At 40.0% G+C, this 24,526-nt stretch overlaps 1 protein-coding gene and 1 pseudogene across 4 annotated transcripts in view; both read left to right on the top strand.

Moving 5' to 3' along the window:
- The window catches only part of RASGRP3 (RAS guanyl releasing protein 3), a 98,867-nt gene that overhangs the window by 34,512 nt on the left and 39,829 nt on the right, over nucleotides 1–24,526 (top strand). For 3 of the 4 annotated variants that reach the window (XM_045580533.1, XM_036434777.2, XM_036434773.2), the window contains exon 2: nucleotides 22,777–22,902. The gene's annotated coding sequence lies outside the window, so the exon portion shown is untranslated. Of the gene's footprint in view, nucleotides 1–22,776; nucleotides 23,017–24,526 lie in introns of those variants that run through there. The other variant, XM_036434775.2, reaches the window with a different exon arrangement.
- On the top strand, nucleotides 1,042–1,139 carry LOC118717911 (annotated as a pseudogene).

Here is a 24,526-nt window from a genome sequence, read left to right as displayed (position 1 = left end):
TTGTTTTCTTAAATACAAAAAGAAGAAGAAGAAGAAATAAATCTGACGTCCAGAGCTCCTCTTACCCAACAAAACCATCAGCGTTCTTGGAAGTTCTGCCTGGTTACGTGCCCTTATGCCCATGGGAACCATGGCCACTGTGACCATTTCCCTCTGCAAAGTTATCTGCCCACAATGGACATAACATACTAACATACTTGAGAATCTGCACTACCAGTCAACTTTCTGTTGTGGCAGTCTGGTTCATTGTGGAAAGCATTGTCAGTATGTTGACAAGGTCGTAAAAATGACTGTGGGATGCAGGTGATTTTACAGTGCACCATGTCATGGCCAGGGCTTAGAGGTGGGGCAGGGTGGGGGAGGGAGGAGTGGAAGCAAGTGAACAGCTTTATGATAATAGCGGCTATTACAGTATGTCTTTCTAAAGTAGCTTTCTTTTGGGAGTATGAATGTGAAAGCTAGTCTTCTTTGAATGTAAAGAATCCTGAAAGACATTTAATTCATGAACTGACTCAAAGAACCTTTTTCTTTGGTGATGCTGTAATAATCTGCACCTTTCAAGAGAACAAAAGGGAAAAGAAAATTTCCAAAAAAGAAAAGAAAATCAAATGGTGGCTTAAAGGTTCCTAGATAAAAGTGTAGAATTTGAAGTCATATAGGCTTTGATGCCTCTATTATAAGTGGATAATGGAGCTAAGTATATGAATGACTGATGTCCCAACATCTTTTAAGTTTCTCAGTGATCAGATTGTTTTTGAGAGGCTTCCCTATTTGTCATCTGCTTCCCTAGCCTTATACTTAACTTACTATTGTTTAGGTGGACCTATCCCAAGCCCACAAAATGGATCATTATGCTATTGGTTTGCTTTAGTATTATAAGTGTATTCAGCATGTCATCTTTGAATATACTTTAGGTACAGTCTTTGAGAAAGAACTAGTAAGGGGGGAAATAACACAGAAACAGTGTAGTCCACATAGTGAATTTCAGAAATTTATCTTAGTAACTACTTAGCTGCTGCTTCATTCAGAAATTGCAGGCAAGTGCTTGCTTCAGCAGCATATATATTAAAACTGGAACCATACAGAGATTATCATGGTCCCTATGCAAGGATGGCACACAAATTCATGAAGAAAAATTTGCAAACTAGTAACTGCATTGCTCACCCCCGGAAGGTATCTGTACTGAAATCTTAGCAATGGATGAACTGGCTAAAAGGAAGGCAGTGAACTCATGAAGCTGCCATGGAATCAGACTTCATATTAAAAAGAAAGAAAGAAGGAAAGAAATAAAGAATGGTCACTGAGTTTTGCTTCTATTAAGTTTTTTTAAGAAATATATTTTATTGATTTTTTTATAGGGAGGAAGGGAGAGGGATAGAGACTTAGAAACATTGATGAGAGAGAAACATCGATCAGCGCCTCCTGCACACTCCCTACTGGGGATGTGCCCGCAACTAAGGTATTATACATGCCCTTGACTGGAATTGAACCTGGGACCCTTGATCTGAAGGCTGACTCTCTATCCACTGAGCCAAACTGGTTAGGACTTAAGTTTTGATAAAGTAATAATTTTCCTTTCATTCAACAATTCAAAATGGCTGAGCTGAGGTGTTGGGTTTTTTTGTTTGTTTGTTTTGTTTGGGGTCTTTTACATAAGTTCACTTTGAGGAGATAGCAGTAGGGATTTAGGGATTTTATTTATTTATTTATTTATTTATTTATTTATTTATTTAGAATTTACACACTGTAAAACCGACCATCCTGGTTTTCCAAACTCCTCACACCTGGAGTCAGGGACCTGGAAAGAACACGTGTCCTTTTCCAGCCATTCTAACAGCGTGCCCTGTGACTGTCAAGGATGAGTGTTCTCAAATCTCAGGTTAATGGAGATTTTGGAGCTCAGAAACCACTTAAGAATTTAAAACAGTTTTAAAATAGAAGAACTGAGTCTAATTTCCATATTTGGTTCTGGAAAAGTCATGTCATAAGTTCAATTTGACTGACTTGGGATTCAGCTCTACTTCAGTTCTGCTTTTTAAAAGTAGAAAGTGTTTCATCCATATCTTGAATGCCTGCCATTCAAAATCACATGAGTTGACAGGATGCTTTAGAGATCCTTCTTTTTTATGGCAAGGACAGCGCTGCAAGGGTGGCACTGGAGCTTTCTCATCCCTTTCTGTTCCCAGCCACTCTGATGCTAAGACGAGCCTGTCTCTATTTTCCTTCCGGGGTAAGCATTTCAACGGAGCCTGCCCCTGGGAGAGGAGAGAAACTGATGTTTACTTTCCCAGCTCCCAGACGTGGACATTGTGGATGCAGAAGTGATAACTACATTTCTGAGCAGGTTGAGTCTCAAGCCAGTGAGTAGGGAAGCCAGGGTTCTGGTCCTCCTTTGCCTGGAAACAGAGTGCTCATCTTTTCTATTCCAACCATACTGTCTCTCGTTCTGCTTATGCTACAGACTGATGCTCACTATGCAAAGGGCAGCCATGGTGAGGAGTCCAGATTCTGCTGTCCCTGTCCAGCCGTGGACATTATGGCATGCCTGGTACATGGCGATTTCCATCAGGAGAATGCTGTAGGACAAAGAAGCGTCCCAGGACTCTGTTGGGTCATGACGGCATCCTACAGTCTCCTTTCAGCCCCCACCCAGAAAACACTCACTTGTTCCCATTGTCACGGTGTTCTGTCTGTGGTGATGCTCTGCACCTTGGGCAGCGTGTTCTTGCAAAGCGAAGCCTCTGGCAACACTCAAAGATCATCATTCCATCTCACATGAGGACTCATAAAAAGGAGCAGGGCTGTAGGACCTGGCTGATTAACCAGCAGTGACAGTTGGCTGTAAGTTATATTCAGTTTTTATGAGAAGTGACTTAATAGTGGCATCGAGTGGAGCAGTCATCCTGACTTCATAAGTCTTTTCTTGGGGCCCCAATTACTAATAGATAAAAGGACCTAGCAGACCTTGAAGCGGGGCCAGGGGGGACATATCTCCTGCTATTTTAATTCTCTGTGTTTTAGAAGAACTACTGCTTTCATCCTCTCTCTGGAAGCTGCAGAAACTGTGTTTGACTTAAGCCAGTGATGTAAGAATTGAGGTTTTATCTTTTCTCAGCTACAAGGATAAGTGAAAAATATGTCATGCATAAAATTCTGCAGCCATTTGGAATACTATCTCACAAGTTTGTGGAAGAGAGGCTAATAGTATGTTTGGGAAATTGTTTTGAGTTTTAATCCTCAGATTTGGAAATTCTACAAACTGAAATATTCAGTCAATCTGTCAGGCATTTGCCTATACAAAAAGTAGATATTCTGATGTTAATTTTTTTTTAAATTAGGTGTTTGCTTGGCATTTTCAGTTCCAGTATGATGTTATGACATCAGTCTCTATCAGTGGTTCTCCACTGAAGGCACTTTTACCCTCCAGAGGACACTATCTGGAGACATTTTGGGCTGTACTACTGGGAGTGGGGGCAGAGTGCTACTGGCATCTAGTGGGTAGAGGTCAAGATGATGCTAAACATCCTACAATGCACAGCATGGATGGACCCTTCCCCCCTTTCACAACAAAGAATGACCCATCTGAAACATCAGTAGTACTGAGGTCAAGAAACCCTGACTCATGTGAATCAGTTACAAATCTCACTCGAATATGCATTCAAAACACTTTAGATGATTTACATGTGCCGTTTCTTCTTGAAACCACTGTTGGACACTAAGTAGTGATGACCTAGCACACTTAATGAAATACTGCTGCATTGACACCAGGGCAAAAATGAGATGTAAAGTGACTAGTCCTTGAGAACAAGGTTCGGAATAAGGTTCACAAAAAGCTAAGCTGAGTGGTTCACAACACAAGTTGATAGCACTCTTGGGTGCCCAAGAGCATCAAATATTGGCAGGCAGGAAGGCAGAAATTTAACTTGCAGAAAAGTACTCAAAGGAATTAGGGCCACATTTGTTTATCTGAGCTGGGAAAAGGATCATTAGTTCCTTAGTCAGGGAATTGTTCATCCTGGGACGTCTCCCTCTGGGACTTGAGAGCTCATTTCTCTCTTTCTTCTTGTCTCTTCAAAAACTGAAAAAGGAGAACTGCAGGTATCAGAAGCAGATGGGTTAGGTAAACTCCTCTGCCAACCTGGTGATTCTGTGTCTCTTATTTACATTATTCTCTTTCATCCTATCTTACTACTATAATTATGTAGACTATCTGCATTTACAACCATTTTCATCTTCTTTATTTATTTTTTGTTACATCTGGTACCCATCCTTTCGTTTTTATTATGTCCTCCTCCTCCCGAGTCTTTAACTTCTTCCTCTCTATGAGATAATCCCCATTAGTGTCCAGGTATGTTCCAGCAACTCTCGCCATAAAAATACCCCTTAATGCCCACATCCTCTACCAACTGCTCTTTACTTCAATCCTACACAAACACATTAAACTTACATTCTACTCATGATGTCTTTGTTTCATTGCCTCCATGTTGTTCTACTTACTCTTTAACTCACCCCAGCCTGGCTTCTGCCTGCTGCTCCATTGAACTGCTCTTGTCAGGATTACCTGTGATCTCCTTGTAGCAAAAAGTTTAACAGCAGGTAGCTTTCCATCCTTCTCTTATTTGACCTCTTTGCAGCATTCATTGCAGTTGATGGTTTCATCTCCCATGAGTATGTGCTATTGACCTCACGGCACAACATGCTTTTTTTCCTTCTGCATCTTTGACCACTACTCAAGAAGCTTTGCTGCTTCATCTCCTCTCGCTGACCTCTAGATGTTGGAATTTCCAAGGCTTAAGATGGGTTATCTTGTCCTTTAGCTTTATCCTTTTCCCCCAAGCTATCTGAACCATTCCTATGGCTTTCAATGCTATTCACATGGAGATAACTCCTGATTTTAAATTATATCTCAGATCTTTTCTTGGAGCTCCATATTTAAATAAATAACCACATCTTGAGACCTGTACAGAGGAGTTTCACAGGAATTTCAATCTTTACACATCTTAAGCACAATTCTAGATTTCTTTTGTATAACCAACCCACCATCCTGCTAATATTCTCTAACTCAGTATATGGCATTATGATCCAGCCAGTTTTTCAAGCTTTTAATTTCCTTACATCTTTCACTAAATTAATCTCCAAATTTCAACTCTTCAAAGAGACCTTTCCTACTACTAAACTAAAATAATCTCTAGTGTCATTCTCTGTCCTAGAATGCTGTGTGGGTTTTCATTCTTAGCTTTTGTAATTATACATTGATTTGTCTGTCTACGTATTTGATACTGGTTTTCTTCACTAAGCTGTATACTCCCCTGGACAGGGACCAGGTCTGTTTCATTCACTCCTGGATACCTGGGCCCTGGCAAAATGTTTGGACAGTAGAAGTGTGTGCTCAGTCAATATTTGTTGAGTCAATAAAGGACTATTTTGATACCGAGCCTAAAAGAGACACTTTTTCCCCCAGCCAAGATCAGAATTGGGTCCTTTTGTTAGAATCATAACTTTAATTAGTTTAAAAGTTAACATTTAAACATCACCTGGAAAAACACAAGAAAAAAAAAGATCATATTTAATAAATTCTTATTGGTTGATTAACGAATTGAAAAATATACTAAATTTCTTTGCATTCCAAGTTGTTCATTGGTAACATAGAAATAATACTATTAACTCTTATATAGAATTATTTAATAGGATGAAGTTAGGCAATTACCCTCTAATCTTCTTTGAAGGAAAACATTCAAGACATACAAGCCCCGTTCAAGATGGCGCAGAGCTTACATGTACAATCAAGTCCTTTAGTGTAAGGAGTGCACTGCACCAGTGTCTGAACTCTTATGTTTTGTGAGCCAGCAAGATATCAGTCATCTTCAATGGTATTTTGAATACCACCATTTGAATAACACCATATGACAGTGTTTTTGTGAAGTGGATAGAATTATATAACTGTTTATGCAGCCCCAGAGCCCTCTTCTCTGCTACCTTGCCTCATGGGAAGTGTCATATGAAGCTGGTGCACCACATAGAAAAATGGTCCCAGCTGATGGTGTTTGGCCAAGTTACTGAAGGGTAATAGGTGAACAAAATGGCAAAGGAGGCGACTCCAAGGGGAGGAGTAAAGGGTAGCACCTTTAGGTCTTGACGAAGTCATAGATACCTCTGCAAAAAGGAAACTCTTATAATTTTAAATTGAATATTCAGTTTGGGGGTGCTCATGGGCCCTTGGTATCTCAAAATTTTTGTGACTTAAAAAAAGCTGATAGTGGAAAACAGGGGATGGTGTTTTTTTCTGACCTTTTGCATTGGGCAAGTCCATATTTTTTAAGGTATAAAAATGATGGTAGAATCTCAGGAAATACTGATTTCCCTTTGTCTTCTTTTGAAAAATTCTGGGGCAACCAGTCTTTGTGCATTTGAGTAGTGGTTTTTCAGACCTTTTGAGACCCTGGGAAGGTAGCCCGTCTGCACCCAGAGGGCTCCTTGAGTTTTCCTCAAGTGCTTAATAAGGGGTATCATCCTGAAGACAATAATCCCATTATGTAAAGTAGAGAAATCTCTCCCTGATGTTCAGATTGGAGCTACCCAAGCCCTAAGCAAACCGCTAGGAATGTGGGAAGTATTTGCTCTTTAAAATCCTACTTACCCTCTCCTTATCCCTCTTTTAGAAAGCTGTTGCTTGCTATCAGTTGTAGGTGGAATTTGAAGACAAAGACAATGGGAGCTCTAACTTGCAACCTGTTCAGTCCCAAAACTGGGAGACCAAGGCAGAGGCTCAAAGCCTATTAGTGCTGAAGGAGCAAGTTTAGATTGGGGAAGGGAGCGTGTGAGGTTTTTTCTGGAATATTTAAAAAGAAAAGCCAAAGTTTGAGTGGCTGGAGGTAACTAACAAAATATCTAGGGTTCCATGTGACAGGAGTAGAGGAACAGACAGAGTTTAGGGCCCAAACCTCAGAGGCAGAGAGCCCACTCTTTGGGCCCAGAGCCATTGTGAGTTCCAAGGCTTCACCTGCTCAAGCTCACCTTCACCACACGCCTTTGCCCATCTCAAGGTAACCAGACTGCTTCAGATGCCCAGCAACCAGGAATTTTAGCTGCTTACTGAAACCTCCAATGTCATTTTAGACCATCAAAAACAAGAGCTATTTTAACAAAGGGAGGTGATTAGATTGGAATCATTTTTGCAAAGTCAAAGAGGCAAATTCTCTCTCTCTCTCTCTCTCTCTCTCTCTCTCTCTCTCTCTCTCTCTCTCTCTCTCTCTTTGACTTTGTAATATACTGAGTGTTTTATTTTTTATTTTAAGCATTTTATGTTTTATTTATTATTATTTTTTAAATAAATCTTTATTGTTCAGATTATTACAAATGTTCCTCTTTTTCCCTCCCTCCATTGCTCCCCACCACCAGGTTCCCACTCCACCCTCTGCCCTTTCCAGACCCCCCATTGTCCTCTTCCATATGTGCACAGTTTATGTTCAATCTCTTCCCACACCCCCCACTCCCTTCCCCCCCCCCCCCCCCGAGAATCGTCAGTTCACTCCCCTTCCATACCTCTGATTCTATTATATTCACCAGTTAATATTGTTCATCAGATTTTTTAATTCCTTTGGGTTTTAGATTCACTTGTTGATAGTTACATATTTGTTGCTCAAAATTTTTATCTTTATCTTCTTCCTCTTCCTAAAGAACCCCCTTCAGCAGTTCATATAATTCTGGTTTGGCGATGATGAACTCCTTTAGCTTTTTTTTTATTTGTGAAGCTCTTTATCTGGCCTTCGATTCTGAGTGATAGCTTTGCTGGGTAGAGTATTTTTGGCTGTAGGTTCTTGCTATTCATCACCTCGAATATTTCTTGCCATTCCCATCTGGCCTGCATGGTTTCTGTTGAGAAATCAGCTGAAAGTCCTATGGGTGCTCCTTTATAGGAAACTATCTGCTTTTCTCTTGCTTCTTTTAATATTCTCTCTTTGTCTTTTGCTTTTGGAATTTTAATGATGATGTGTCTTGGTGTGGTCCTCTTTGGATTCCTTTTGTTTAGGGATCTCTATGCTTCCGGGACTTGTAAGTCTATTTCTTTCACCAGGTGGGGGAAGTTTTCTGTCATTATTTCTTCCAATAGGTTTTCAACATCTTGCTCTCTCTCTTCTTCTGGGACCCCCATAATTCAGATGTTGGTTCACTTGAAGTTGTCTTCAGCTTTCTGTATTCTTTTTGCTTTTTGCTTTTCTGATTGGGTGTTTTTTGTTTCTTTATATTTCAAATCGTTGACTTGATTCTTGGGGTCCTCTAGTCTACTGCTGAGTCCCTGTATATATATATATATATTTTATTTTTATTTATTTATTTTTTTCCTTTCCACATTCTCACTAAGATCCTTGAAGATCTCATTAAGTTCCTCAGAGGTTTCTAGAAGATTCTTGAGTAATCTTATAACTGTGGTTTTGAACTCTATATCCAGTAGTTTGTTTTCTTCTATTTTTTTTTTTTTTTTTCATTTGTAACTTGTTTCTTTGTCTCCACATTTTGGCTGCTTCGCTTTGTTTGTTTCTATGTAATAGGTAGCTGCTAAATCTCCTTGAGTAGATAGCGTGGCCTTGTGTAGTAGGTGTCCTATATAGGATCAGTGGCTCAGCCTCCCCAATCACCTTAGGTGGACACTCTTGGTGCACCCCTTTGTGGGCTTGTGTGTACAGTCTTATTGTAGTTGATCTTTGATTGCTGTTGGTTTCACTGTGAGGAATTGACCTGCAGGCCAATTGGCTGTGGGGACCAGCTATGACTACAATGGGAGAGCTGCTGTGCAGGAGACACCCTTATGGAGCAGGACTTGCTTCAGTGGGGCTTTGGTGCTCACTGAGTATGCCCCTTGAGTGTGTTGCTTATGGATGTGTAGAGTTGTAATCTGGTATGGTTTCACATTGACCACTGGGTACACTGGCTCTTGGGTCTCTAGAGAGGTGCAAAGTCAGCCACTGCCTGGAGCGACCTAGCAGGAACTACAGAGATCTGCAGATTCCTCCTCTTTGTATCAGGTTTGGACCTTTTATTGATAGGTTTGCAGCTCCCTGACCCATCTGCTGCCTATTTGACAGGTTTTCGCCTGAGTAAGGACAGTCTATTCATATGCAAAGCCACTGTGCACAGCTTGGGTGGTGTTATAAATTGGGTGGGGTGGGGTCTCAGGGAATCACCAGGGCAGAACAAACAGAAATGGCTGCCACTCAGCCCTGCAAGCAGGGAGGTCCCAGCACAGGAACAATGATCCCTGCAAGCACCTCCATCAGGAGAAAACTGCCCAAAGTTCTTGCCCTGATGCCAGACAGTCCATTTCCTCCCCGTATGTGTCTGGGTCCCCTCAAGCCTCGCCCAGCACTGGAGCTCAGAGCAATTGGGAACTTGTAAGTTCAGTTCGAGGTGTCAGCTTTTTAAGAGGAGCATCTGGGTCTCCAGTGGCCTGTGTCACTCAGCCCCAATCCATACTGGTTTTTACTGCCCCTAGTTCTTATTGCCCTTAGTTCTTATGGTTTCTACTGCCTTTAGGGACTTCTTTCCCCATCTCTGGAAGCCTGGGCTAGGTGTCTGGTGTGGGGTTGGGACCCCTCTCTTTTCCGGGCAGCCTCCCACAGAAGCAATCTCCCTCTCAATTAAAAAAGCTTAAAAAAGCGGCACTGTGGGTGCCAGATCAGCCTGTTCTACACCTCTGCACCTCCTACCAGTCTTTCTTCTTTACCTCTCTGGTTATAGTTCTTCCACTCAGCCAGTTTTCCTGTGGTTCTGGGTGATAGTTGTTCTGTATTTTAGTTGTAATTTTGATGTGCTTGTGGGAGGCAGCAAGTACAGGCTTTTACCCATGTCGCCATCTTGGTTTTATACCGAAAACTCACACTTTTTAAAGCAGATGCTTTAGTTCGAAATCAGCCTTCTGACACATGGACTCTTTATGGCCCAGGGACCTCAGTGTGAGTCTGGAAGCCCATGGTGATGGAATACTTCCCTTTCTTCCATTAGCTCACTGTTTAAACTTGGGCGAATGATGTTATGCTTTTGGCCATGGTGCTCTTTATAAAATGAGGTAAGCTGGTAAATGAAATGTCCCCTTGGAAATGGGGCTTCTCCCCTGTACCACAATCTCTTTATCTGGTAGAACTACAATTTCTCTGAAGAGACAAAAAACAACACACGATCAGAAAACTTGAATGAGTGAGCTAATAAAGCCAGATGTTTAGAGACCATCCTTGCAAATGTCCTGCCCAGTAAGAAATGCTCCCCTGGTGTCTAGTTTTTCCCTTTGGCATAATAAACAACAGTAAAGGAAGAATACCAACTCAACTTGTAGAGTCATCAATTATCCAAGTGGTCCATTATTTAAGTGCTGGAAACCATCCTGGAAAGTCCACAGTTATGACTGCCTGTGATTTACTCGAGTGTGACGTGAAGGAGTAAGCTGTTACTAATTGTAGTAAACAAATCCAAAGCAGCAGAGAGAGGAAGTGGGAGAGAGAGAGTGAAACTAGATATGGTAGTGTAGAAACTGAAAATGCATTTGCCTACAAGAATGAGTAGGTATATACTATTTTTTTTTAATAGATTGCCCAGTGTACATTCTATTTTCCCTTAAACTTTCCAGAATGTAGAAATTAAAGTCTTGTGAGAGTATTGGCGCCATGTCCTATGCTCTTTGGGAATCATTAGTGAACACCTATTTTACAAGATTTTTTTTTTGTAAAAGAAAAACACACCCCTAGCTGGTTTGGTTCAGTGGATAGAACGTTGGCCTGAGGATCAAAGGGTCCCGGGTTCAATTCCAGTCAAGGGCATATAACTTGATTTCAGGTTTCTCCTCAGCCTGGGCCCCTGTCAGGGCACATGCAAGAGGCAACCAATCGATGTGTTTCTCTCACATTGATTTCTTTCTGTCTTTCCTTCTGTTTTCCACTCCCTAAAAATCAATGGAAAAATATCCTCAGGTGAGGAAAAAAACAACAACAAAAAACAGGGGAAATTGAAAAACTTGGAAGTAACCTAGACAGTTTAATCATATTATAAATGAAAATAAATAATGTGTTAGCCTAACCAATGATTGACAAATGCTACAGAAATCCCCAAATTTGCTTTCTTGTTTGGGCAAGAGTTGAAGTTTGTGTTGCAATTCAAACCTACTGTTTCAGTGAATATATGCCAGAAGGCATAGTAGCTGTCTTGGGATTCTTCCTTACCCAATCAGACAAGAGTAACATTCTGAAGATTGGCACATTGAAGAGTCCTTCTTAGCTTTTGCGTAGCATGTGATGTTAGCAAGCAGCCTGATAAGTCTGAGGTCGGGGTTCACAGGTGCAGATGTCTGCAGGGCCAACAAGACACCGTAACAAGTGAAGTGGATTAGGGACAAAAAGAGTTCTCTATCTGGGACAAGAAATATTTCACTTTCCTCTTAAATCTTCTAAAAAAGAAAGGGCACATAGTGGGGTGATAAATGGCAATGACACTTGGTCTCAGTTTGGGGGATGATAGCAGGTAGTGGGGATTTTAGGGAACAGGGAAGTAGTTGCTCCTACACTTCAGCTGCCTTACTGGGATGCAGCTCTAGAACATGCACATCTGATTTTTCAGCAAGAATCTAGAAAACTGGATTTTTCATGTGAAAGACTAGATTTGAATACTTTATTCAAAGTATTTTTGCAACTACTTTAAAACTTTTGAAACTTTGTGAGAGCTAATTCTGTGCAAGCCTAATAAAAAATTACACCCATAGGCCTGTGCCTTAGCCAAAAGGTCACCATTTTATAACCTGTGGATGTTGAGTAAGAAAGAACTTGTCAACTTGCTCCATCTTCAGTTTGGAGAGAAAAAATGAAGACCTGTGGTTTATTATTTATATGTCTTTAAATAGGCTTTCTCAGAGAGAAAAATGTAAAAAGCAAAGGGCACTTGAGAACAATACTTAGAATGATTAAATAACCACTGTCTATCCTGTTATATCTAAATGATGTAGCATCAGAGCCAGAGTTCTTGGGTTATTGTGGAAAGCATGATTTTGTGTTAGGACTCACATCCATATCTATGTGAGATATTGCTGATGCCAGGCATATGCTGTCTATACAGTCATCTTGCTGTGAACATGATCCTCAATTAAAAACTCACTGGAACAAGAAACAGACATATAGACCAATGGAACAGAACAGAGAACCCAGAGATCGACCCAAGCCATTATGCCCAATTAATATTTGGCATGGGAGGCAAGAACATATAGAACCAGAGACATAGAAGCATTGAGCAGACTGTAAAACCTATGAGGGAAGTTGGGAGTGAGAGGGTAAGGGATCAGCCAAAGGATTTGTATGCATGCATATGAGCAAAACCAAGGGACACAGACAATTGAAGGGTGAGGGCTTGTGTAAGGGAGAGGGGTTGACGGGGGAGAGGTCATTGGGGGAAAGGAGATTCATGTAATACTTTAAACAATAAAGAATTTAAAATGTGAAAAAAAAATCTCACTGGAATGATTCAGATTGCTCCATATTATAGCCAAGATAGGGAGCTTTGGATACATCTAGATGACATAAGATGTTTTCTAGTTTTTATAAAATAGATGTTTGGCACTTTATAGACAACCCATTATCAAAGTAAAAACTCCCATATTTAACAGCAAAATTAGAGGCCTGACCACGTAGCTCAGTTAGTTAGAGCATCATTCCCATACAACCAAGGTTTGATCCCCAGATCAGAGCATGTGCAAGAATCAACCAATGAATGCATAAATAAGTGGAACAATAGATGGATGTTTGTCTTTCTTTCTCTCTCTCTCTGTCTCCCTTCTTCTCCCTCTCTAAAAAATAAAAGCAAAATTAAATTTTGGAAAATAAACTATAATACCTGGAAAACAAAAACATTCTAACATAACCTGGAATTCCTTCACGTTGTTTTAGATGCATGAAAGCAATGCATTCTGGATCTTGAGCATTCCTTAATTTTTAGTCTAGATACTGCTTTAGATAGTTCAGTACTTTTCCACAGTCACTGCTGTGTTGTTGTTGTTGTTTTTAAATAAATCTTTATTGCTCAGATTATTACAATTGTTTCTCCTCCCCCCACCCCCCCAATAGCTCCCTTCCACCCGGTTCCTGCCCCAACCCTCTGCCCTTACCCCCCTCCCATTGTCCTCATCCATAGGTACGATGTTAATCCAGTCTCTTCCTGCACCCCCCACACCCCTTTCCCCCTGATAATTATCAATCCACTCCCTTTCTTTGCCCCTGATTCTATTATATTCACCAGTTTATTCTGTTCCTCAGATTTTTTATTCACTTGTTTTTATGGTGTCTTTTTGCCTTTATCTCTCAAATCAAGTATTAATTACTACTATATTACTTTGGAGCTCTTAGTGAGAGGTTTAATCATCTGCATTTGCATTTTTGTTTTAAAAATGCAACAAATAATTTGTGTTGCATTTAGTAGTGAGGAAGTATCTTTTTACCTAAATGTGGGGTGAATACATTCAGGCTTTGTGCAATTAATAGTTCAAGAGTGCTAAGGTAGTGGAGTAAATAAATGCATGCTCTGTTTCCTGGACTAGAAATTAGAAGTGTGTTGGAAAGGAGTCACTGAGGATGAGCTGTTGTGGTGAGAGAAAGGTTGGCAAGGGTTTAAAACTGTGTGCACATGCAGATTTGTGAAATCCCCACAAATTACCACAGAAGCCGAGGAGCTCTTGTTCTAATTTTAGTGCCCAGCTTGGTTTCACTTACTATTTCAACTTTGCAACATCCTTATTGTGATTGGTAGATCCAGCAGCAAAACTTTTCTTGGAAATGTTTTTCTGAATTATCCACTCTCAAGAACTGTCTTCAGGGATATTAATTACCCGACATGCATTTATTTCCATTCTGCAGAAGAATGAATGCCATTGTCAAGACTTAGACACCACTCATGACTGATTGGTACACATGAGATACCACTGACATTTCTATATGTAGCTACTGAAATCTTCTGACTCCTCTTTGGGGGCATTTACTAGTATGTGTGTTTGTATCCCCTTAAGTACTTGTGATAAAAAAAAAAAGATGGACATTACCAATAAAAATAGAATTGAATAGTCTGAGTTGTATGTGTCAAGAACTCGTTTTATCCTCCTGAAATAATAATACTACAGAGTATGAAACTGACTACAGAATCTTTATTTAAGAAATCATAAATCTAACATACAGTTAATAGAAATGGGATTTAAGCTAGTTCTCATTTATAGCTCAAATTTTTAGCCTGTGCTGTCTTCCTTTCCCCTCTTTTTCCTTTCTCTCTTTCTCCCTCCCTATCTCTCTCCCTCCCCATCCCTCTCTCCCTTCCTTCTTTCCTTTCTTTTGCACTATGGATATATGTAGATAAAATATATGTGGCTTGTGAGTTTAAGAGAGATGACATAAACATCAATTATTTCATCCCTTAGGTAGAGGGCAGTGCCGGCTCACTAAACCAGAAATATAATAAGAGTATCTAATACTTCTTGAGAATATACTATGTGCCAGCTGACGAGCACTTTACCTGTGTTAACTCACTTAATTCTCATAACAACCCTACAGCATGGATTCTATTATGCTACTATTGAGATAAAGATATCAAGACACAGATGAAATAACTTGTCATGCAGCTATAACATGCAAGGGTCTAGCTGGATCCCAGTGGTCCGGCTCTGGAGCCCAAGTGCTTACCATTAAGCTGCACTCAGAAGAGAACCCATTAAGTGAGTGGCACGTGTGAAGCCTCCACTGAGCCAGTGGACTGTGCCACTTAGACCATCACAGAAGCATTTAGTTGTGATGCTTAGAACATGGCAGTTCCTCCTCTTCCCCTCTCTCAGTGTTTGGTGAGTAAAAGAAGGGCACCTATGTGCTTGTATTCCTTTAAGACTTCATCCTTCTGCTGACATTGCTGCTTTCCCACACCTCGCTGCCCTTTTCTGAGTCATTTTCTCTGCAGGTTGTGTGCTTCTTCTTTTCATGGCTCAGTGCAGCCCCACTCATGCTTCAAGACACACCTCAGTTCTGTGAGTCAGAAGTTGATTTTATTTCTCTCACGACTTTTTCATAACGCCCTTTACCCTCATTCTGCTCATGCGTGCCCCCTCTGTCAGTCCTAAGGCTTCCGGGATCATAATCTGTGTCTGGCATATACTTGTACTTCTGGCCCTGGTGGTAAGCACAGAAGAAAAAAGCATTTACTCAGTAGAAGATAAAATGACTGAGGAAAGTATGCAGTGTACTTTTATTTTCTTTACCATAAATCTGTAATACTAAAACTTTGGGAGCATGTCTTGAAATCCCATTACGGGCATGTTCATATAAACAGAGAAAACTTTATTCACTAACCAAATGAAAAAAAAATTCAACAATAAGATCAGAGAAGAAACTTGGAGAACAAGCAAATTTGAAGTTTGAAGACCACGTTGGAAGAATGAGGTGGTGGGGAAAGATACCCATATAAAGATATCAGACACACATATGTATTGTGTGACAAAAGACAAAAGACTTGGTCTGGTTTTCAAGAAACCACTGGGGAGGCAGAACCACTTTGTAATCCAAACCATACAAATACTAAAGGAAGTCAGTATGTCGAATGTCAGTATGTCCTGCCTGGAAAGGGTGGGAGGGAGGAGGAGAATTCAGTGGGTATCTGAGGATGTGAGTATGGGATTGCCAAGCAGACATACTGGGGGAAGGGGTAAAGTTGTGCAAAGAAGCAGTAAGTACAAAATATGATGTCTTACTTCAGGCTGCTGTACCCAAAATACCATAGACATGGAGTTTTCAACCACAAACCACCATCGTGCCTTAATTAGCTCCCAAAGGCTCCTTCTTCAATACCATAGCAGAGGGACTAGGATTTTAATAGAGGAGTTTTGCAGGGACACAAACATTCATTCTGTATCACATGGGCTCTAGGAGAAAGTTCATTTTACAACAATAACATGTGGTGGTGTGAGGCAAAGGTGAATAAAGAAGTGTTAGGGTATTAATGGCACAGATAGTAAAGGCCATTCATGAAAGACTTTGTATGCCCTCTAAGGATTTTAGAATCAGATAAGAGACAATAGGATTAAGAATAGGAATTGTGATCGATCTGATAATTTGGAAAGACTGATTTGGCACCAGTAGAGAGTAGAGATTAACAGGAGGTGAGAGTTCATCTGAAGCCTTATACATGAGCATTGCAGAGGACCCAGGGAAAGAAATGACAGCTGTTGTGAACCCAGGAGTGACAGTGGAGAGGAATAGGAGTAGAGGCATAGGAGGAGCATTTGGGAGATAGATGGTCAGACTTGGATATGGAGAAATGGTGAAAGAAGGTGCTAAGGAATCCAGGGTGAGTCCCAAGTTTCTGGCATAGAATATTGGGGGGCAGGTTGAGGAATTAAAGAAGCAAGTATAGAAAGTATGGCAGTTTAGATAAGTGACATGGACCTATTTTTGAAAAGATAAAAAATTTTAAGCAGATATGATTCATATACCATACATTTATTAAAGTGTACAGTTCCAGATTTTTAGTATATTCACAGGGTTGTACAACCATCTTCAAATTCCAGAACACTTCTATCACCCCCAAAAGAAAACCTGAGTCTGTAGCCACTCCTTTACCCTAATTCCCTTGGCCCCTGGCAACCACTAATTTACTTTCTGTTTCTATAGATTTACTTATTATGAATATTTTATATAAATGGAATTATGTAATGTATGACATAGCCTTTTGTGTCTGGCTTCTTTCACTGAGCATAATGGCTTCAAATGTTATCCATGTTGTAATTTGTGTCAATATTTGATTCTTTTTTATGGTTGAACAATATTCCATTATATAGATATTGGAGGCCGGTGCACAGATTCACCCTCTCACAATCCGGGACCCCTCGGGGGATATTGGAGAGCGGATGTTGACCCGATCCCTCGAGGCCAGCCCAAGGGACCCTGTCAATACATGAATTCGTTCACTGGGCCTCTAGTATGTGTATAAGATCTTTGGTTAATCTCTCTCACCCTCCCCACACCTTCCCTCTGAGATTCCATGAGATTCCACATTTCATCAGTCTGTTCCATGTTTCCATGCCTATGGTTTCTGCTCCTGCATTGGGTGTCTGCCCCCTGGTTGTCAGTGTGCATCATAGCTACCAGACAGTTTGCCAGTTGGCCAGTCAGCCAGTCAGCTGGTCGTTTAGGCTTTTAGATAGAGATAGAGATAGAGATAGAGATAGAGATAGAGATAGAGATAGAGATAGAGATAGAGAGATAGAGAGATATAAATGTAGATATAGATAGAGATAGATATTTAGATATAGATATAGATATAGATATAGATAGATAGATAGATATAGATATCTGATCTTGTTTATGGATTCATCACTTCATGGACATTTGGGTTGTCTTTGCTTTGGGGCTATTATGAATAATACTGCTATAAACATTTGTGTACAAGCTTTAGTGTGAACTTAAGTTTTCCATTTTCTTGGATATATGCCTAGGAGTGAATTTGCTGGATCCTATGGTAACACTGCATTTAAGATTTTGAGGAACTGTCAAGCCATTTTTCAAGTGCTTGTATTGCTTTGCATTGCCTTTAGCATCATGATGGTGTGATAGGAAAACTTACCCAGAAGTTAAGCAAAAGTTGCCCAGAGTCACACACTAGTAGTAGCAGAGCCAGGACATAATCCCAAGTCTGACTATCTCCAGACTCCACTCTGTCCTCCATAGTACCCCAATGCAGCGGGCCTCAGTTTGGTTTGGAATCACCCACATAGAGATGGTAATTGAAGTGGTGGCTGTGGATGAGTGTGCCATAGAGAGTTTTGAAGTGAGAGGGAAAAGCCAGGCACGGGAACCTGCGAACCCCCAGTAAACTGTCTGCAACATGAGACTGAGAAACTGCAACCAGAGGCATGGGAGGAAAGCCAGGGAAGAGAGGTTTCCAGGAGAACCATCCAAGGATAACATTCTATCAGGAGTGTGGTCAAGAGCGACACATAGCTGCTGAGCATCGGCGTGGTTTCCGCCAGAGTGGTTTTGGTGAAGTGTGGGGTGGGTTGGGTGGGGAGTGAAGGGAGGAGAATTAGACAGACCTTGATTCTGGTGATCTGAAGAGGGATGGAATGAACCAGCAAACTTTATTGGCTGTGAAAGATGGAGAGATAGGAGAGATGGCCAACAGAGAGCTGGTGTTTCTGTGTTTGGCCAGAAAAGACACCTCATGTTTACTTAAATTGCTAACAACCCAGTTCCAATTAGTAAATTCCTCCTTTTTTTTTTTTTTTTTTTTTTTACAACTACCAACACAAGTCATATTCCCAGTCCTTTTCTCCCTTTAACTCTTTATGAAAAGCTTTCTTCTCCCTCTATCTTTCTTTCTCTTCCTTTGTCTCTCTCAATCCACTAATGAGTAAAAACTTCCCATTGGATTCATGTTTCTAGCGGTTACACAATTTTTGAAGGCCAATTTGTCATGAAAAAATGAGTACTGTCAATATCTAAACTTCTTGAGAATTCCCAAAGTTCTTTTTAGCATTTTTGAGAGCCTCACCGAGCCCCTTGCCCTCTATATCTAAATCTGCTGTTAATCTGTTTACAGTAAGTTGTTCTATTAATTGGGAAATATACATGGGGGTGGCAAAAGTTGGCTTACAGTTTGAGTATGCAAAACACAGTTTGTTCTTATATTATTATTCATTAGTTATTGTATTACTTTCAATACAAACAACTGTAAACCTACTTTTGTCCTACCTAGTATTCTAAATTCTGAATAACCACTCTACAAATAGAGTTTGCAACATTTCATAATTTTAGGACTTCCTTTTATTTATTGTGCTTTATGCTCATACATCCTTTTACAAATGATTTTCTTTTGTTCTAATGAAGAAAGCAGAGTGATATTATTTCTCTCATGTTAGAAATGATGAAAGTGAACCTTAAGAGAAGTTAAATGGGACCTAAGATACTACTGCGATTTTCTACTCGGTTATATTTTCTCTTTTGTTGTTATGTATGATGTATTCTTTTTAGGATTAAGGAGAAATTAATGTCTTAAATGGGAGGAAGAGAAATGCCACCACCTTTTGAGATTTGTTTTCCTTTTTGAGAAAGAAAGAAGCAGTTGCTATAGGGAAACATCTGAAATAAAAGAGAATGACCAGGTCACTAAGGGAAGCCTTCAAATCGTGGGCTTCAAGTTGTGTAAATATACATGAGAATACAGAATCTTTAAAACATTTATTTTGTTTCTATACTTTACTTTTTTTAAAATAATCACCAGAATATATTTTTCCATTGATTTTTTTTTTTTTTTTTTTTTTTTTTTTTAGAGTGTGGAAGAGAGAAGGAAAGACAGAGAAATATCTACGTGAGAGAAATACATCGATTAGTTGTCTCCTGCACATGACCTGACCAGGGTCAGGCCAGGCAGTAAAGGGCCTGCAACCTGCAACCGAGGTACTTGCCCTTGACTGGAATAGAACCTGGAACCCTTCAGTCCATAGGCCAACTCTCTATCCAATGAGCCAGCTCCAGCCAGATGCTAGGAAAATACTTTCTTGGTGGGACTTTGGAATTCCGTAGTTTTTATTACTAGAGCTCTTCAAGACTTTCTCTTCTTGAACTAAGGTCAAATCGCTGTAAATATGTTAGTTTGGTTGCCAGGGTTAAATCCCAGTAACCAAGAAAAAATAAATAAAATGCAGCCTAACTTTGTTACTTAATTGGTTAACCAAAAAAAATGCAAGGAAGTCCTGTGAGATGAGCTCTGAGCTGGTTATTGACTTCTGTTCTGTATTTGGTACCAGTGAGCCCCTGAATTGCCAAGATTGCTGTAATAATGCTGGTTATTCATTTGCAGACAATAGGGCCTGTGATAGAATGCTTAAAAGCCAAGCACAGGCAACAGTAAACATTTGTTCTAGACAATGCCCCAAAATTGATCTAGTCAGCCTTACTAATGACAAAATGTGTGTGGATGGTGGAAAATGTTAAATTTTAGAATCAGATGGACCTGACTTTGCAAATGAGTAACAAATATGAACAAGTAATTTAACTTCTGTAGGCCTCAGTTTGCTCATCCATGAAATGAACAGAATAATACTTAGTTTTCTGGGTGTTATAAGATTTTAACATAATAAAGGTAATTTTTCTAATATGATCTCTATCATATTACATGCCACCAGCAAGTTGTATTTGTGGAGATTATTATTTTTTCATTTTCTAAAATCTAGAACAACATTGATTATAATGCCTCATTGATTTAGTAAAAGCTTTTTGCAGGGGGGAAAAAAATCTAAAAACCCAGGAAAACCTCATTTAAGAAACCCATCCAAGACCAAAATGAAAAAGAATTACTTTTAGAGATAAGAAATACATTATTATTCATATTGTAATTGTTAACTAAATTTTGGGGATATTGCTCCACTATCTATAAACAATAGCTTATTCTCTGAGTCATCATTTCAACCTGTTTACAGCGTTTTAATTTTACTGTAACCATTTGGCTCACTTCCCAAGTTCATACTATTCCATTTGGTTATATATTTATGAATATCTACCATTGGGGAGAAAAGAGTTTTCAAGGGTTTGTTTTCTTGGGCTAGAGATAACACTTTAGACAATGTTTGGAAGTTCTAATATGGCCGACATCACTTTAAAACCATTTGTTGAATGCTTATTAGATATAATATTTCACCTTATAAATTCTGCAAGCACAGAGCTAGGAGGAACCTTTGCTGTCGTTTTGGCATGCTTCCTAGACACTGTCTGGGAATTTAGTCTACGGCATCTCTGACAATCATTACCTTGCTTTGGCTGGAGAACTTTCAGGAATGGGATGCCATTGCTGATGAGCCCACCTGCCCCACTACTGGATTCTCTAGTGTCACGATATTTATTCTTCTATTTCCCTTTCCCTTCTCTAACCTACCATCTCTCTTCCTGTCCCTTCTACACACAAATCCTCTACTGTAACCAAATCCTCAACTTAAAAGCCTTTGGATATTGGAAAGGAAGAGGTAGCTCAGGAAGACACCTTCCCTGAGCACACAGTGTTTTGCAGGCCACATGGTAGGTGCCATTTAAGCAATCTAATACTCTAAGCAGCATTAATAATATTTTAGTCAGAGGTAATTAAAACTTTCACCATTTAGTTAACTTTATCTTGAAATCCAATTTTTTAGCCCTCTAAACATTCTGAGTAAAGATCCTGAGGTGCCAATTCAACCTGGCCAGCGGTGCTCAGTGGATAGAGCGTTGGCACACACACCAAATGGTCTCAGGTTTGATTCCCAGTCAAAGGCATGTACCTCTGATGCAGGTTTCATCCCCAGCCCCAGATGGGGCACATGCAGGAGGCAACCAATCAATACAGCTCTCTCACATCTGTTTTTCTCTCTCTGTCCTCTCCCCCGCCCTCCCCACTGAACCCCTGCCTTGCTCTCTAAAATATCAATGGGAAAATATCCTCCGGTGAGGGTTAACAAAAAATAAATTTAAAAAGAACCTAGGAACTAATTTATATCTGTTGATAGTTGCATGGAATTGGCTCCTCTACACTACTTCTAAAATTGGGGGCACACTTCTTGTTGTCCTAGGCAACCTCACAAGGGATTTTTGGAAGAAAGAGTCATGTTAATTGAAATTCTTTTTGTCCCACAAATACATCATGGCCTTTGGAAATCACACCCAACAGAACTCTGTTGCCCTTTTGAAGTGAGAACTTCTTGATTAGAAACTAGAGGCCCAATGCACGGATTTGTGCACGGGTGAGGTCCCTCAGCCTGGCCTGTGCCCTCTCACAACCCAGGATCCCTCGGGGGATGTAGCAATGTCAAATCAGCAGGCGGCCAACAAGGAGCCCCAGCTGGGGCGGGGCACAGCTCTGCTCTTCCCAGCCCTGCTGCACCTGCCACCACTGCCTCCACTGTGTAGTGCTACTGGGGAGGCAGGAGAGGCTCCCATTGCTGCAGCTGTGCTTTCCAGCTGTGGGCCTGGTTTCTGGCTGAGCGGTACTCCCGCTATGAGAGCACACTGACCACCAGGGGGCAGCTCCTGCATTGAGCATCTGACCCCTGGTGGTCAGTGTGCATCATAGGGACCAGTCGACCAGATGTTCTGGTCATTAGGCCCTAACAGTTGCTTAGGCATTAGGTCCTAACAGTTGCTTAATGATAAATGATACAATCCTTGGGGAAATTCTGGTTTATTGTGTCCTTTCTAAACCTGTGAGAAAATGTCTATGCTGGGGAGCAATCATTTCCATTGCAGCCGGTAAGCACTATCAACATTAAAGCAACTCTTAAACCCCTGGGAGACTAAACAACCTGGACTAAAATAACACTGACATTCATGTTGAAACAGACAGGAGTGATTTAGAGCCAGCATCTGAGGATCAGCACGAAAAAATTGTTTTAGAGGTTTACTAACATCCCAAAGTCTGTGTTTGGGAATTCTTAATGAGTAATCCACTAACAGAAGTCACTTGGACTAAAGTAATATTTTACACTATGTGTATACATTTTGGGTTTGCGACATTTTAAGGTTTTTAATAGATTGGATTAAAAAAAAAACTGCTTGACTTTTAAAATATCAAGTCACAAAGTAACTATTTTGAATGTTTTCTCTTTTTTAATTAAATTTGTGGGTGAATTTTAGACAAAAGAAATCTCAAAAAACACCTAATTTTTAAGGTTTTGGGAAATGCTTTAACACAAGGTGAATTCCTTTGGATTTCTATATTTAACTCTGTCTGAGGATTTTATTTCTGTTCTTTTATCAGGTTCTCCAAAGTATTTACTACTTATTGGATAAGCCACTCCTACAGACTACGTTCCCAATGCAATTTCCAATGATGATAACTGCCCTTAAAATTCGTTCAGACCTGGAAATCTTGTGAAGCCAATGGGTAAGGTATTTCTGTGAACGATTGTAAATTAAGCAAGAAACTCTGCAAAACAAATATCCCTGAAAAAACTAACAGAAACATGTCATGATATTAAACAGGAGTTATCTTTGGATGGTGAGATAATGGATAACTTTTTTCCCTTTCCTTTCTTATTGTCTATTTTAAATGATATATCTATATCGCTTTTACAATAAAGGAGCTTTACTTTTGAAAAAAGTAGTTGTAGATAATAGTATCCACATATGTGACCTAAGATCTCAGGTCGATGGGCAGGCGACAGAATCTAAGCAGGGACACAGACACGCCTGCTGAGTACAGAAACAGATTGTAATGGGATAGCCCAGCTCACCTGGCTCTCCTGGCTGGCTTCTTTGCAGATCACAAATATAACTCCGAACATGGTGACAGGATTTTGGTACCAGGTTATGTCTAACCCCTTGTGGAAGCTCAACAACTTCTTCATACAGCTTGACTGAATAATTTTAAATTTGAACTGAGAAACCAGGTTAGTTAATCTAGGCTGTTTGGGTCTAAGTAATAAATCTAATATTCAGCAACAGGAGTTCATAAGATTTAAAAAATGTCTTTATATAAACAAAGATAACCAAACTTGTGAATTACCTAATCTTTACGTTTATTTTTTATTTTTTTTAAAATATATTTCATTGATTTTTTACAGAGAGAAAGGGAGAGAGATAGAGAGTTAGAAACATCGATCAGCTGCCTCCTGCACACCTCATATTGGGGATGTGCCTGCAACCAAGGTACATGCCCTGCGGACTGAGGGGTCCCAGGAATTGAACCTGGGACCCCTCAGTCCATAGGCCGATGCTCTATCCACTGAGCCAAACCGGTTTCGGCCTAATCTTTACTTTTAATGGGGTTAGCAGAGGTTAGGGAAATCAGAGAAGTGCTGCCCCAAATATCCTGCTAGAGATTACCAAGTGCACATTATAAACATAGGCAAACCCTATTGAGTCCTACTGATGTTTGCTAAAACCTGATTTAAATTTGTAAAACAAATTAAATAATGAATTTATCGTACACATTCAAGCAAATATATACATATTCAAAATCAAACTTTTTATAATTTTCTTTTATCAATTTCTTCATCTATTCATTCACTAATTCATTCATTTATCACATGCTTTTTTTCAGAGGCAAAAGCGTAGGAGTTGGGGAATACACGAGGGGGGAAAAAACACACAAAAATCCTCAAGTTCCTAGAATATGTTTATAGTGTTTGAGAAAATATTTAAAAAACCCAAATAAACAAGTAAAATATATCACAGGCCATATGCAGATACGTGCTAAGAAGAAAAATAAATCCAGGAAATAAGGTCGAGCATGCCAGGTGGGAGCTGGGCATGGAGAAAGAGGTGTTGTTGGAACTGGGTGGTCAGGAAGGCCTCCCGGTAAGGTAACTTGGCTAATAAATGTAAGAGGGCGGGCTCCAGGCAACTTTAATATTCCCCTTTCTCAAATCATTTGTGCAGCCAAAGTGGGAGAATATTGACTCAGCGTGCCTGTTATATTTCATTGCACATGTGAAATAACCCTACTTTTTAAGCTCTACAGTGGTACCTTCAACACACAAGAATATGGTTCTTATACAAAAACAATA

Source organism: Pipistrellus kuhlii, unplaced genomic scaffold (genome assembly GCF_014108245.1).
Source record: "Pipistrellus kuhlii isolate mPipKuh1 unplaced genomic scaffold, mPipKuh1.p scaffold_m20_p_13, whole genome shotgun sequence".
Classification (NCBI taxonomy): Eukaryota; Metazoa; Chordata; class Mammalia; order Chiroptera; family Vespertilionidae; genus Pipistrellus; species Pipistrellus kuhlii.
This window is presented reverse-complemented; position numbering and strand designations above follow the sequence as displayed.